The 14,486-nt window shown below is 33.9% G+C and overlaps 1 protein-coding gene across 3 annotated transcripts in view; it reads left to right on the top strand.

The window, feature by feature from the left end:
- Nucleotides 1-14,486, top strand: part of GRID2 (glutamate ionotropic receptor delta type subunit 2) — a 1,388,195-nt gene that overhangs the window by 691,647 nt on the left and 682,062 nt on the right. The gene's annotated exons all lie outside the window — the stretch shown is intronic.

The following is a 14,486-nucleotide window of genomic DNA, read 5'->3' as shown; positions in this document are numbered from 1 at the left end:
AGCAGATGCAAGAAATGTTTAACAAAGACCTAGAAGGATTAAAGAACAAACAGAGATGAACAATACAATAAATGAAATGAAAACTACACTAGAAGGATTCAAGAGCAGAATAACTGAGGCAGAAGAATGAATAAGTGATCTGGAAGACAGAATGGTGGAATTCACTGCTGCCGAACAGAATAAAGAAAAAAGAATGAAAAGACATGAAGACAGCCTAAGAGACCTCTGGGACAACATTAAATGTAACTACATTCACGTTATAGGCGTCCCAGAAGGAGAAGAGAGAGAGAAAGGACCTGAGAAAATATTTGAAGAGATTATAGTCGAAAACTTCCCTAACATGGGAAAGGAAATAGCCACCCAAGTCCAGGAAGTGCAGAGAGTGCCATTCAGTATAAACTCAAGGAGAAACACGCTGAGACACATAGTAAACAAATTGGCAAAAATTCAAGACAAAGAAGAATTATTGAAAGCAGCAAAGGAAAAATGACAAATAACATAAAAGGGAACTCCCATAAGGTTAACAGCTGATTTCTCAGCAGAAACTCTACAAACCAGAAGGGAGTGGCATGACATATTTAAAGTGATGAAAGGGAAGAACCTACAGTCAAGATTACTCTACCATGCAAGGATCTCATTCAGATTCGATGGAGAATCAAAAGCTTTACACACAAGGAAAAGCTAAGAGAATCCAACACCACGAAACCAGCTCTACAACAAATGCTAAAGGAACTTCTCTAAGTGGGAAACACAAGAGAAGAAAAGTACCTTCAAAAACAAACCCAAAACAATTAAGAAAATGGTAATAGGAACACACATATCGATAAGTACCTTAAATATGAATGGACTAGATGCTCCAACCAAAAGACACAGGATTGCTGAATGGATACAAAAACAAGACCCATATATATGCTGTCTACAAGAGACCCCCTTCAGACCTAGGGACACATACAGACTGAAAGTGAGGGGATGGAAAAAGATATTCCATGCAAATGGAAATCAAAAGAAAGCTGGAGTAACAATACTCATAACACATAAAATAGACTTTAAAATAATATTACAAAAGACAAGGATGGACACTACATAATGATCAAGAGATCAACCCAAGTGGAAGATATAACAATTATAAATATATATGCACCCAACATAGGAGCACCACAGTACATAAGGCAACCACTAACAGCTATAAAAGAGGAAATCAACAGTAACAATAGTAGTGGGGGATTTTAACACCTCACTTACACCAACAGAGAGGTCATCCAAACAGAAAATTAATAAAGAAATACAAGCATTAAATAACACAATAGATCAGATAGATTTAATTGATATTTATAGGACATTACATCCAAAACCAGCAGATTACACTTTCTGTCCAGTGCACACAGAATGTTCTCCAGGATAAATCACATCTTGGGTCACAAATCAAGCCTCAGTAAATTTAAGCAAATTGAAATCATATCAAGCATCTTTTCTGACCACAGCACTATGAGATTAGAAATCAATTACAGGGAATAAAACGTAAAAAAACACAGACACATGGAGGCTAACCAATACATTACTAAATAACGAAGAGATCACTGAAGAAATCAAAGAGGAAATCAAAAAATACCTAGAGACAAATGCCAATGAAAGCACGACAATCCAAAACCTATGGGATGCAGCAAAAAGAGTTGTAAGAGGGAAGTTTATAGCAATACAAGCCTACCTCAAAAAACAAGAAAAATCTTAAATAAACAATCTAACCTTACACCTAAAGGAACTAGAGAAAGAAGAACAAACACAGCCCAAAGTTATCAGAAGGAAAGAAATCATAAAGATCAGAGCAGAAATAAATGAAATAGAAACAAAGAAAACAATAGCAAAGATCAATAAAACTAAAAGCTGGGTCTTTGAGAAGATAAACAAAATTGATAAAGCATTATCCAAACTCATCAAGAAAAAGAGGGAGAGGACTCAAATCCATAAAATTAGAAATGAAAAAGGAGAAGTTACAACAGACACCACAGAAATACAAAGCATCCTAAGAGACTACTACAAGCAACTCTATGCCAATAAAATGGACCACCTGGAAGAGATGGACCAATTCTTAGAAAGGTATAACCTTCCAAGACAGAACCAGGAAGAAATGGAAAATATGAACAGACCAATCACAAGTAATGAAATTGAAACTGTGATTAAAAATCTCCCAACAAACAAAAGTCCAGCACCAGATGCTTCACAGGTGAATTCTATCAAACATTTAGAGAAGAGCTAACACCCATCCTTCTCAAACTCTTCCAAAACATTGTAGAGGAAGGAACACTCCCAAACTCATTCTATGAGGCCACCATCACCCTGATACCCAAACTAGACAAAGATAGTACAAAAAAGGAAAATTACAGACCAATATCACTGATGAATATAGATGCAGAAATCCTCAACAAAATACTAGCAAACGGAATCCAACAGCACATTTAAAGGACCATGTGGTTAACCATGGTCAAATGGTTATCCCAGGGATGCAAGAATTGTTCAATATATGCAATCAATCAATGTGATACACCATATTAACAAATTGAAGAATAAAAACCATTTGATCATCTCAATAGATGCAGAAAAATCTTTTGACAAAATTCAACACCGATTTATGATAAAAACTCTCCAGAAGGTGGTCATAGAGGGAAGCTGCCTCAACATAATAAAGGCCATATACGACAAACCCACAGCAAACATCATTCTCAATGGTGAAAAACTGAAAGCATTTCCTCTAAGATCAGGAACAAGACAAGGATATCCACTCTCACCACTATTATTCAACATAGTTTTGGAAGTCCTAGCCATGGCAATCAGAGAAGAAAAAGAAATAAAAGGAATACAAATTGGAAAAGAAGAAGTAAAACTGTCACTGTTCGCAGATGACATGATATTATGCATAGAGAATCCTAAAGATGCCATCAGAAAACTACTAGAACTAATCAATGAATTTGGTAAGGTAGCAGGATACAAAATTAATGCACAGAAATTTCTTGCATTCCTATACAATAATGATGAAAAATCTGAAGGAGAACTTATGGAAACACTCCCATTTAGCATTGCAACAAAAAGAATAAAATACCTAGGAATAAACCTAACTAGGGAGACAAAAGACCTGCATGCAGAAAAGTATAAGACACTGTTGAAAGAAATTAAAGATGATACCAACAGATGGAGAGATATACCATGCTCTTGGATTAGAAGAATCAGTATTGTGAAGATGACTGTACTACCCAAAGCAATCTACAGATTCAATGCAATCCTATCAAACTACCAGTGGAGTTTTTTACAGAACTAGAACAAAAAATCTTAAAATTTGTATGGAGACACAAAAGACCCCGAATAGCCAAAGCAGTCTTGAGGGAAAAAAAGGAGCTGGAGGAATCAGACTCCCTGACTACAGACTATACCACAAAGCTACAGTAATGAAGACAATATGGTACTGGCACAAAAACAGAAATATAGGTCAATGGAACAGGGTAGAAAGCCCAGAGATAAACCCACTCACCTATGGTCAACTAATCTATGACAAAGGAGGCAAGGATATACAATGGAGAAAAGACAGTCTCTTCAATAAGTAGTGCTGGGAAAACTGGACAGCTACATGTAAAAGAATGAAATTAGAACACTCCCTAACACTATACACAAAAATAAACTCAAAATGGATTAGAGACCTAAATGTACGACCGGACACTATAAAACTCTTTGAGGAAAACATAGGAAAATCACTCTGACATAAATCACAGCAAGATCTTTTTTGATCCACCTCCTTGAGTAATGGAAATAAAACCAAAAATAAACAAATGAGACCTAATGAAACTTAAAAGCTTTTGCACAGCAAAGGAAACCATAAACAAGATGAAAAGAGAGCCCTCAGAATGGGAGAAAATATTTGCAAATGAATCAACAGACAAAAGAGTTATCTCCAAAATATATAAACAGCTCATGCAGCTCAATATTACAAAAACAAACCACCCAATAAAAAAATGGGCAGAAAACCTAAATAGACATTTCTCCAAAGAAGACATACAGATGGCCAAGAAGCACATGAAAAGCTGGTCAACATCACTAATTATTAGAGAAATGCAAATCAAAACTACAATGAGGTATCACCTCACACCAGTTAGAGTGGGCATCATCAGAAAATCTATAAACAACAAATGCTGGAGAGGATGTGGAGAAAAGGGAACCCTCTTGCACTGTTGGTGGGAATGTAAATTGATACAGCCACTATGGAGAACAGTATGGAGGTTCCTTAAAAAACTAAAAATAGAATTGCCATATGACCCAGCAATCCCACTACTGGGAATATACCCAGCAAAAACCATAATTCAAAAAGACACATGCACCCCAATGTTCACTGCAGCACTATTTACAATAGCCAGGTCATGGAAGCAACCTAAATGCCCATCAACAGATGAATGGATAAAGAAGATGTGGTACATATATACCATGGAATATTACTCAGCCATAAAAAGGAACGAAACTGGGTCATTTGTAGAGATGTGGATGAATCTAGAGACTGTCATACAGAGTGTAGTAAGTCAGAAAGAGAAAAACAAATATCATATATTAACACATATATGTGAAACCTAGAAAAATGGTACAGATGAACCATTTTGCAGGGCAGAAATTGAGACACAGACATAGAGAACAAACGTATGCACGGGGGTGGTGTTTTGATGAATTGAAGTCTGGGATTGACACATATACACCAATATGTATAAAATGGATAGCTATAAGAACCTGCTGTATAAAAAAATAAATAAAATTCAGAAATTCAAAAAAAAAAAAAGAGAAAGCAACACTTGAGAACCTTGTAAAAAAAAATAAATAATTCTCTAGCCAGACTGATCAGGAACAAAAGAAAGATGATACAAATTACAATATCATGAGTGAGAAAGGCAGCATCACTACAGATTCTGTAGATATTAAAAGGATTGCATTATAATATTATGAACACCTTTATGCCAATAAATTTGACAACTTAGATGAAAAGCGCAAATTCCTTAAACGACACAGACTACCGAGGCTCACTCAAAAGGAAATAAATAAGCTGAACATCCCCATATCTGTTTTAAAAATAGATTTTACAGTTTAAAAACTTTCTTGAAAACAAAACTCCACTTCCAGAAAGTTTTTCTCTTGAGTTCTACCAAACATTAAAGAAGAAATAACACTAAACACAGATTCTTCCAGAAACTAAATAGGTGTTACTACATTCCAACTCATTTACTGAGGCCAACATTATCCTTGTAGAGCTGGTTTAACATTCAGAAATCAGTCAATGTACTTATCCATATTAAGAGACTAAGGAGAAAAATGTAATTATCTCAATGGATGCAGAAAAAGCTTTTGACAGAATATAACATCCATTGCTGATAAAAACTCTCAGCAAGCTAGTAATAAAAGGGAACTTCCTCAGCTTCAGAGAGATCATGGTCAAAAAAATCTTACAGTTTGCATCATATTTAATTATCAAAGACCAAATGTTTTTCTCCTAAGATCATGAACAAGGAAAAAGTGGCTGTTCTTACCATGTATATTCAACATTGTACTGGTACTAGCCAGTGCAATAGGCATAAAAAGGAAATAAAAAGGTACACAGATTAGAAAGGAAGAAGTACAAATGCCTTTTATTTGAAGATTACATGACTATCTGAATCTACAAAAAAAGGAAACTAAAACTAATAAGTGAGTTTAATACGATTCTGTAATGCAAAATCAGTATGCAGCAATCTGATGTATTTCTGTACTCTAGACATGAAAAATTAAATTAAAATTTAAAAGTTTATTTTTCTGTCTAGGTAATAAGTATTTTTATTGAAGTACAGTTTCATTTACAATAGAATATATAAAAAATACTTAGCAGCAAATATGTCAAAGGAAAGGAAGACCTATTTACTGAATACTACAAAATATTGCTTATAAAAAATTTGAATTAAATGAAGATATATACCATGGTAATAAATCAGAAGACTCAGTATTGTTAATATGTCAAAAAAATTATTTGTATAGGCTCCTAGACTGCTGAAAAATAAAGAAATCATAGTATAAATAGCATGGCAGTAGGAGAATGTGTGGAATGGCAGGCAGATGTGATGGCAAAGAGCAGGAGATAGAGGTAAACATGCAACTGTAGACTAGGGCCAGATCTTGAAGGGCTTTGTACACCACGCCAAGAGCTTAAGCTTTCCTTAAAGAAGTTGGAAGTCACTGGCTGTTTTATCTGTGTTTAACTTTTAATTTTCAAGTAGTTTTAGATTTATAGAAAAATTGCAAAAATAGTGCAAAGAGTTCCTTTGCATTTCTCACCCCCTTCCCCTAATATTAATGTCTTACCTAGCCATAGTACAATTATCAAGAACAGGCAGTTAACACTAATGCAATATTACTGAGTGAGCTACAGACCTTACTCAGAATTCATCAATTTCCTTAATAACTTTTTTCTGTTCTAGAATTTTATTCAGGATCCCATATTGCATTTAGTTGTCATTTCTCCTTAGTTCCTCCAGTCTGTAATAGTTCCTCAGTCTTTTATTGATGGCCTTTAAGACACAGAAATGACTTAGTGAGATCTAGAAAAAATAGATAATGCTTGTTTACAATGTGGATGATTGGAGAAAGGTTAAGCTGAAGGCTATGAAATCACACCAGCTTGGAGATAGTTTTAGTAATTGGGTTAGTGGTGATATAGATTGAACTGAACACGTAGTTCATCATATTTTTTACCAAGATCTTCTTATTCTTTTAATACTTAATTTGCTGGAGTATATTAATATTCTGTCACTTGTCTTGAAAGAATCAGTTCTAAATCCAAGATGTGCCATATTATAAAAGAATAATAATTTTAATAACTAGAATGTAAAATGATGGAAAAAGTTTCAAAGACAGACATATAGTATAATATGGATTATTATTCTTGTCACAATTGTGTTTAATCCTCACTCTTTGTTAGCTGGGATTATGCAGACAAAGATCAAATTTTACCTGTATCAACTAAATATAACATTCTGCACTCATGTAGTTTCTTAAAGTCCTATAGCTATCTTTCCGGGAGTCCTAACTTCTGTCAACTGATGATCAGTCATAGGGTATAGGGTGGTGAAAATGTTGTTTTAGATAAATTTATCATTTTATAAGTCCATAGGCTGTGGGAAGAAGGCCTTTCTACACGTGATTTTAAGCAAAATATTCCCAAAAGTCAAAGATTGACCAATTTGATTGTATAATAATCTTAAATCTTCTAAACTGTACATAAATTTAAAATACAGGAAGAGTAAAGCGAGGTATTTTAACATATAAATAACAGATAAAAGGCTGATACTGAAAATATGTGATGCTTTCCTTCAGATTAATGACAAAAAGACAAACCCATTCAAAGGTCACGTTTGTTGCCTATCCTTCCATCCTCATCTTATACCACTCTCCATCGTGGTCTCTGTGGTCCACGTGGTCTCTAGCTACCTGCTTCTTCTTTCTGCCTCTTAGGTAATACATGGTCTTTCTACCACAGCATCTTTCTGTGGCAGAAAGCATCTACCACATTATATTTCTTCTAGTTGGAAATATTTTCTTCACCCCTTTTCATCAAGGTAACTCCTTTTCACTACTTATTCTTCGTATTCCCAACTCATAGTCTAGGAAAAATGCTTTTGAGCTACTATAGACTAATGACTCCTTTTGACCTAACCGCTACTTACCACATCATTATACATTCATGTGAACATCTTATGTCTCTTCCATTATACACTTACCTATTTTTGACCCTTTCATCCTGAGTACCTGACACTTGCCTGGTATAGTGTATACAATTGACATATGCAACGTATAGATGTATATGTACATAAACATGTGTGTTCATTGCATAATTACCAAACTAACATTAAAAGGAGAGGGGACTAATCTGAATTTTTATAAAATAGGAGGCTATGGAAATACATAATTCAAAGGTTGTAAAGTACACATTAATATCATAAAATCCAGGTTCCAGCCTTGTCTCCACTACTTACTGAAAACGTAAGAATAAGACTCAATTTAGTGTTCAGTAAATGAGGATAGGAATTTATTCAATATAATCATATCGATAAAATAGTAAAATGAATATTAAAACATTTTGTAAGTTCCAAACATATATACATAGATAAAGTAATATTTAGTCAATATTTTTTATCATTTTTATCACATCATTGTTGGTAAAACCACTGTAGGGCTTGACTGGAATTATACTTAATATTTCATTGTTGCTTCTCAGTAGCTTTTCTCATCCTTGGCCAAACATTGTGTATATAATCTACATATTTGGAGCTGAAAGTATAGAGGCAATGCCCTAATCCCAAATCCAAAAGGAAAAAAGAAAAGAGAATGGTATCAAAATCATTATACTTTCTCTTTTACATCTGGGAGGCTGACATTTTCTGAATCTTGTAGTAAGACAGAGTTACGTGTCTTCCAGTTATTTATATGGGCCTTTACCTTTAAAAACAGCTATTTTCTACTTCTTATGGCCCAGGCATTGAAGTCTGTGCCAGGTCTGAATCCCAGCTCTGCCATTTACTAATGGTATGAATTTGGACCATGTATTTAACTTCATACATTCAAACTGAGTCAGTTTATTTACTTCAAAATGAGAAAAATAAAACTCTTCTATACAGGGCTGTTATGAACAGTAAATGGAAAAATAAAATGACTTATAGGAGGTCCTAGGTTAAATGTTTAGTGCATCTCAGGCTTAGATTATGAATTATAACTAAAGGTTCGTGATGGCAATAGATGACTGAAAAAATAGTTGACTGAAAATTGTTCAGCTGAGTTCATTTGATGACTGGTAATCAACGATTTTAGCCATTTATATTCTTTGTAAGAAAAAATTGTCTTAATGCTTTTTAATTATAATTAAATGAATTTTTCCATATTCTCACTTCCTAAGTAGATAATTATGATTAAATTGGACCTTGTAACACTATATATATAAAGACCATCTTTACTTAGAAGAATCTGTTTCAAATAATTGTACTTTTAGCAAACTACATTAATCATATGTCAAATTAATCCCACCTTTAATATGTTGCCTATCCTTCCATTCTCATCTTATACCACTCTCCATCGTGGTCTCTGTACTCTAGCTAAATTTAGATAAACTTATCATTTTATAAGTCCATAGGCTGTGGGAAGAAGGCCTTTCTACACGTGATATTAAGCAAAATATTCCCAAAAGTCAGTATTCCCAAAAGTCTCAGATGGTTGCTGAAAATCGTAATTTACGAAGAATGCTGAATATCTGGACAGGCTGAAACTGGTGTGTGTTACTATACTCTTACAACTATAAAAGCAAAGGTCAGGTGTGTTTTGGTAGATGAAAAAGGAAATAAGCAATTATAAATACTATGCTTGTGATTCATTAATGAATGAAATAGAGAAAAAAGTTAAATTAAATTCAGCTCTTGTAGAAAGAGTACAAATCTTGCTTATCTGCCATGGAAGCTTACATTATTTTCTCATCTATAAGAGCTTACTTATTATAAAATTCAATATTGATTAATGATTTTTCAAGAAAAATAATCCATCATATTAAATGTATTGATCAATTATGAAATATGTCCTGATTTCAGATATTATAAAACATACCTGAGAAACTGCATACATTTTATTTTTTAATTAATTTTTATTGGAGTAGAGTTTCTTTACAATGTTGTGTTAGGTTCTACTGTACAGCAAAATGAATCAGCTATACATATACATATATCCCCTCTTTTTTGGATTTCCTTCCCATTTAGGTCACCACAGTGCATTAAGTAGAGCTCCCTGTGCTATACAGTATATTCTCATTAGTTGTCTATCTTATACATAGTATCAATAGTGTATATGTGTCAATCCCAATCTACCAGTTCCTCCCATTCCCCCCTTCCCCCTTGGTATCCATACATTTGTTTTCTACGTCTGTGTCTCTATTTTTCCTTTGCAAATAAGATCATCTATAACATTTTTCTAGATTCCACATATATGCGTTAATATATGATATTTGTTTCTCTCTTTCTGACTTACTTGTCTCTGTATGACAATCCACCCACGCCTCTACAAATGACCCAGTTTCCTTCCTTTTTATAGCTGAGTAATATTCCATGGTATATATGTGCCACATCTTCTTTATCCATTCCTCTGTTGATGGACATTTCGGTTGCTTCCATGTCCTGGCTATTGTAAATAGTACTGCAGTGAACATTGGGGTGCATGTATCTTTTTGAATTATAGTTTTCTTAGGGTATATGCCCAGTAGTGGCATTGCTGGGTCATATGGTAGTTCTATTTTTAGTTTTTTTAAGGAACTTCCATACTGCTTTCCATAGTGGCTGTATTAATTTACATTCCCAGCAACAGTGTAGGAGGGTTCCTTTTTCTCCACACCCTCTCCAGCAATTACTGTTTGTAGATTTTTTGATGATGGCCATTCTGACCACTGTGAGGTGATACCTCATTGTAATTTGCATTTCTCTAATAATTAGTGATGTTGAGCATCTTTTCATGTGTTTGTAGCCATCTGTATGTCTTCTTTAGAGAAATGTCTATTTAGGTCTTCCACCCATTTTTTGATTGGGTTTTTTTTTTTTTTGATATTGAGCTGCATGAGCTGTATGAGCTGTTTGTATATTTTGGAGATTAATCCTTTGTCAACTGCTTCATTTGAAAATATTTTCTCCCATTTTGAGAGTTGTCTTTTCATCTTGTTTATGGTCTCCTTTGCTGTGCAAAAGCTTTTAAGTCTAATTAGGTCCCATTTGTTTATTTTTGTTTTTATTTTCATTACTGTAGGAGGTGGCCCAAAAAAGATCTTGCTGAGGTTTATGTCAAAGAGTGTTTTTCCTATGTTTTCCTCTAAGAGTTTTATAGTGTCAGGCCTTACATTTAGGTCTTTAATCCATTTTGAGTTTATTTTCTTGTATGGTGTTAGGGAGTGTTCTAATTTTATTCTTTTACAGGTAGCTATCCAGTTTTCCTAGCACAACTTATTGAAGAGGCTCTCTTTTCTCCATTGTGTATTTTTGCCTCCTTTGTCATAGATTAGGTGACCATAGGTGCATGCTTTTATCTCTGGGCTTTCTATGCTGTTCCATTGATCTATATTTCTGTTTTTGTGCCAGTACCATATTGTCTTGATTACTGTAGCTTTGTAGTATTGTCTGAAGTCAGGGAGCCTGATTCCTCCACCTCCATTTTTCTTTCTCAAGATTGCTTTGCTGTTTGGAGTCTTTTGTGTCTCCATACAAATTTTAAGATTTTTGGTTCCAGTTCTGTGAAGAATGCCATTGGTAATTTGATAGGGTTTGCACTGAATCTGTAGTTTCCTTTGGGTAGTATAGTCATTTTCACAATATTGATTCTTCCAATCTAAGAACATGGTATATCTCTCCATGTGTTTGTGTCATCTTTGATTTCTTTCACCAGTATCTTATAGTTTTCTGCATACAGTTGTTTTGCCTCCTTAGGTAGGTTTATTCCTAGGTATTTTATTCTTTTTGTTGAATTGTGTAAATATTATATGTTACGTCTGAGTCGGAGAAACATGAAAGAATGAAATCTTCTTAGTTTATTATTGTGAATAGAAAGAAGATAAGGGTCACTTTTTGAGATACTTTTATTCTTATTAACTCTGTGTATCCTCTTTCCCTATACCTCATCCCCACTCACAAACTAAGAAAATTAGAAAAATAGGGAAGTTCTGCTCTCCAGTTATGGTTATATTTTCAACAATATTATTGGGAAAAAGTAAAGGAAAGTCAACGAATATTAGATGTTCTACAACAGTCACCTCAAAGAGCATTGCAGTTACAATCCACTAGATTTAATGTGTACCAGAAAGGGGTACACATCACAACTACTCAGATAACATATCATAATGCAAATACATGACTACCAGTAGAACCTCTAGGAGTGAAGTTAGTCATCTGTGTTAAATCTCTACTTTGAATTCTGTTGCAAGGGAGATTTTGGAAACAATATGGTAAGTAGATTGGGAGCTCTTTGAGGATAGAACCTGCCATATATATTATCTAGTCTCCAAAGAAGTTCCTGGACCATCGTTGAAAGTTGATAATTAAGTGTTGAAGAATAAGTCTATGAATTGAATGTGCAAAAGTCCTGATGTGACTTAAAATCATTAGAAGATGTTATATCAGGACAAATTGGTCAATATAAATAAGTCAGAAGAAATATCATAGGGGATAAGTGTATTCAAGAAGGATGGTGCTATCCAAAATTATTTACTGAGTTCTCATTGAATATTGAATAACATATAATCAGTTTCAAAACCCTTGATAGATTTTATTTTAATCTTATTTTACTTAATAAAAAAATAAGACAAACTGATTAGCTTCAGAAATGAAAAAATAGTGCACATGAACATCATTTAACTTAAATTTATATATTTAGACAGAGAACTTCATTTCCATAACTGCCGAATGACAGAAAAGGGTGAAAGTGTTGCTAATTGCAGTTGCTATTAGAAAGAAAGAAAAAAAGAAAGCAAAAAAAGGAAGAAAAGAAAGAAGGAAAACAAGGAAGAAAGAAGGAAGGGAGAGAGGGAGGGAGAGAAGGAAGGAGGGAAGGAAGGAAAGGAGGGAGGGAGGAAAGAAAGAAAAGATAAAGAAAAAAGGTATGCTTTCAGCAATTAATGCAGGCTACAAACATCTTTGATAGTGTTACAGTTTCAGACAGCTGGAGTCACAAAACCAGCAAGCTGTTCAGTATCCTCTATATGTTCGGAGGTGTGTGAGTACATGCATGCATAATTTAAGTAAATCACAGGGCTTGAAGTAATCAGTGGGAAAGCAGCATGCCATTGAGAAATCCTTGGCTTGGATTCTTCTAATAAAACAGTGGTGGATACACACATAAACATGCTGATATTTCAAATTCAGTTTCCACCCTGTATGTAATGAATTAATGTGTGCATTTTATGTAACTAAAACTCTAAATATTGCAGTCCTCTAACAGTCAAGACATGGAATTCTTATACTAGAAGATAGACTGCTTCACTAAGCTTTGCTTCTGTTCTTGGTATAGCCCTTTATTTTCTCAAATCTGTCTTCTGCTGTCATGAGTCTCTTTTTTTATACTAACTTTTATATAGGGCCCTAGGAAGGGTCAATGCCCAGAGGAAATAAATTTGTTATCTTCTCTGCTTCAACCAACATTTTATATTGGTAAAATGGACAAAATGGGCATCATATATAGCTCTGACAGGTTGCCTTCCAGACCTATTCTTAATGTGTCCAACTGTCAACAAGTACCAGTCTATTTTAGATGTGTGAGCTCTTTTTTTTTCTCTCTATATTGGGACTACTGCTTTTTACAAACATGAGGATAGGCAATCTCCATTGAGCTTTCCCCGATGGACAGCTCTGTCTTTTCTTTGCCATGTAAAAATTTAAGTTTGTTAAATATCCCTTGCTTGCTATGGTGAAAAGGCTATTGAACAATGAGTTAGAGACCTGCTTCTTTTTTCTTTTTTTTTTGAAGCGGGGTGTGTGTATGTGTTCTTAACAACTGTAAACCATTGAAGGTTGGAGGCACTATAAGAGGGATGCATGTCTATGACTTGCAGGCTACTACTCTCCCAGTCTCTTCCTATGAGGAATCTAACACGATGATTTTGCTACTCTTTTTGAGTCTCCGAATCCTTCTCCAAACAGTGTTCTAGGATGCGAACATACTGACAGTCACGGTTGGCATTGCAGTTAAAGCTGATTTTCCATTCTGGACTACATGATCTCTAAATTACCTTTCAGATCTAATATTATATGGTTTTCTGATTGCAAATTTGATGATTCTTACTTTGATTTTATAGGGAAAATTCAGTTATTCTTGCTAGTATGTGTAGCAGGATGGATAATACCAAATAGCAAATAATCTTAAAATAACACATTTTGCTTATATAATTGTTTTTAGTATTTGCTTAATTTGTGTTCTCACTAACAGAGGTTAATAGAACTAACATAGTTGATAGGAGTAAATCACAAATTATATACTAAAGCAAATTTGTCTGTTAAAGAATGATTAATATATGACTCTTCAGAGTTTATCTTTCTAAATCTGAAGATTAAAATAGATAATTTTCATGTATTGTTATATGTGACAGAATATAATACTGAAACTGATTTTTTCATATCAAACCTCTCTATTTATAACTATAACTTTTGTGGTTAATTTATATAAAATATTACATTCATTTGATCACTTTAAATTATTGTGATCTAAAGATTGAGTTCAGCTGTGTGTACCTTAAGGCACTTATTTTGATATTAAATGCTAAATGAGCCAAGTTTTTAAGCAAAATCTTTTTGAAAAAGTGAATTTCTACTTGCTTATATAAACAAGCAATAGTCTTGTTTACCTCTGTAGTGAAACAAACTTCTGACCAGCGTTTTTGCATAAATTCATTGAAAGTATAACTATAAATCTGTATTGCTTCCTGTAAA

Source organism: Pseudorca crassidens, chromosome 4, assembly GCF_039906515.1.
Source record: "Pseudorca crassidens isolate mPseCra1 chromosome 4, mPseCra1.hap1, whole genome shotgun sequence".
In the NCBI taxonomy this organism is placed as follows: domain Eukaryota; kingdom Metazoa; phylum Chordata; class Mammalia; order Artiodactyla; family Delphinidae; genus Pseudorca; species Pseudorca crassidens.
This window is presented reverse-complemented; position numbering and strand designations above follow the sequence as displayed.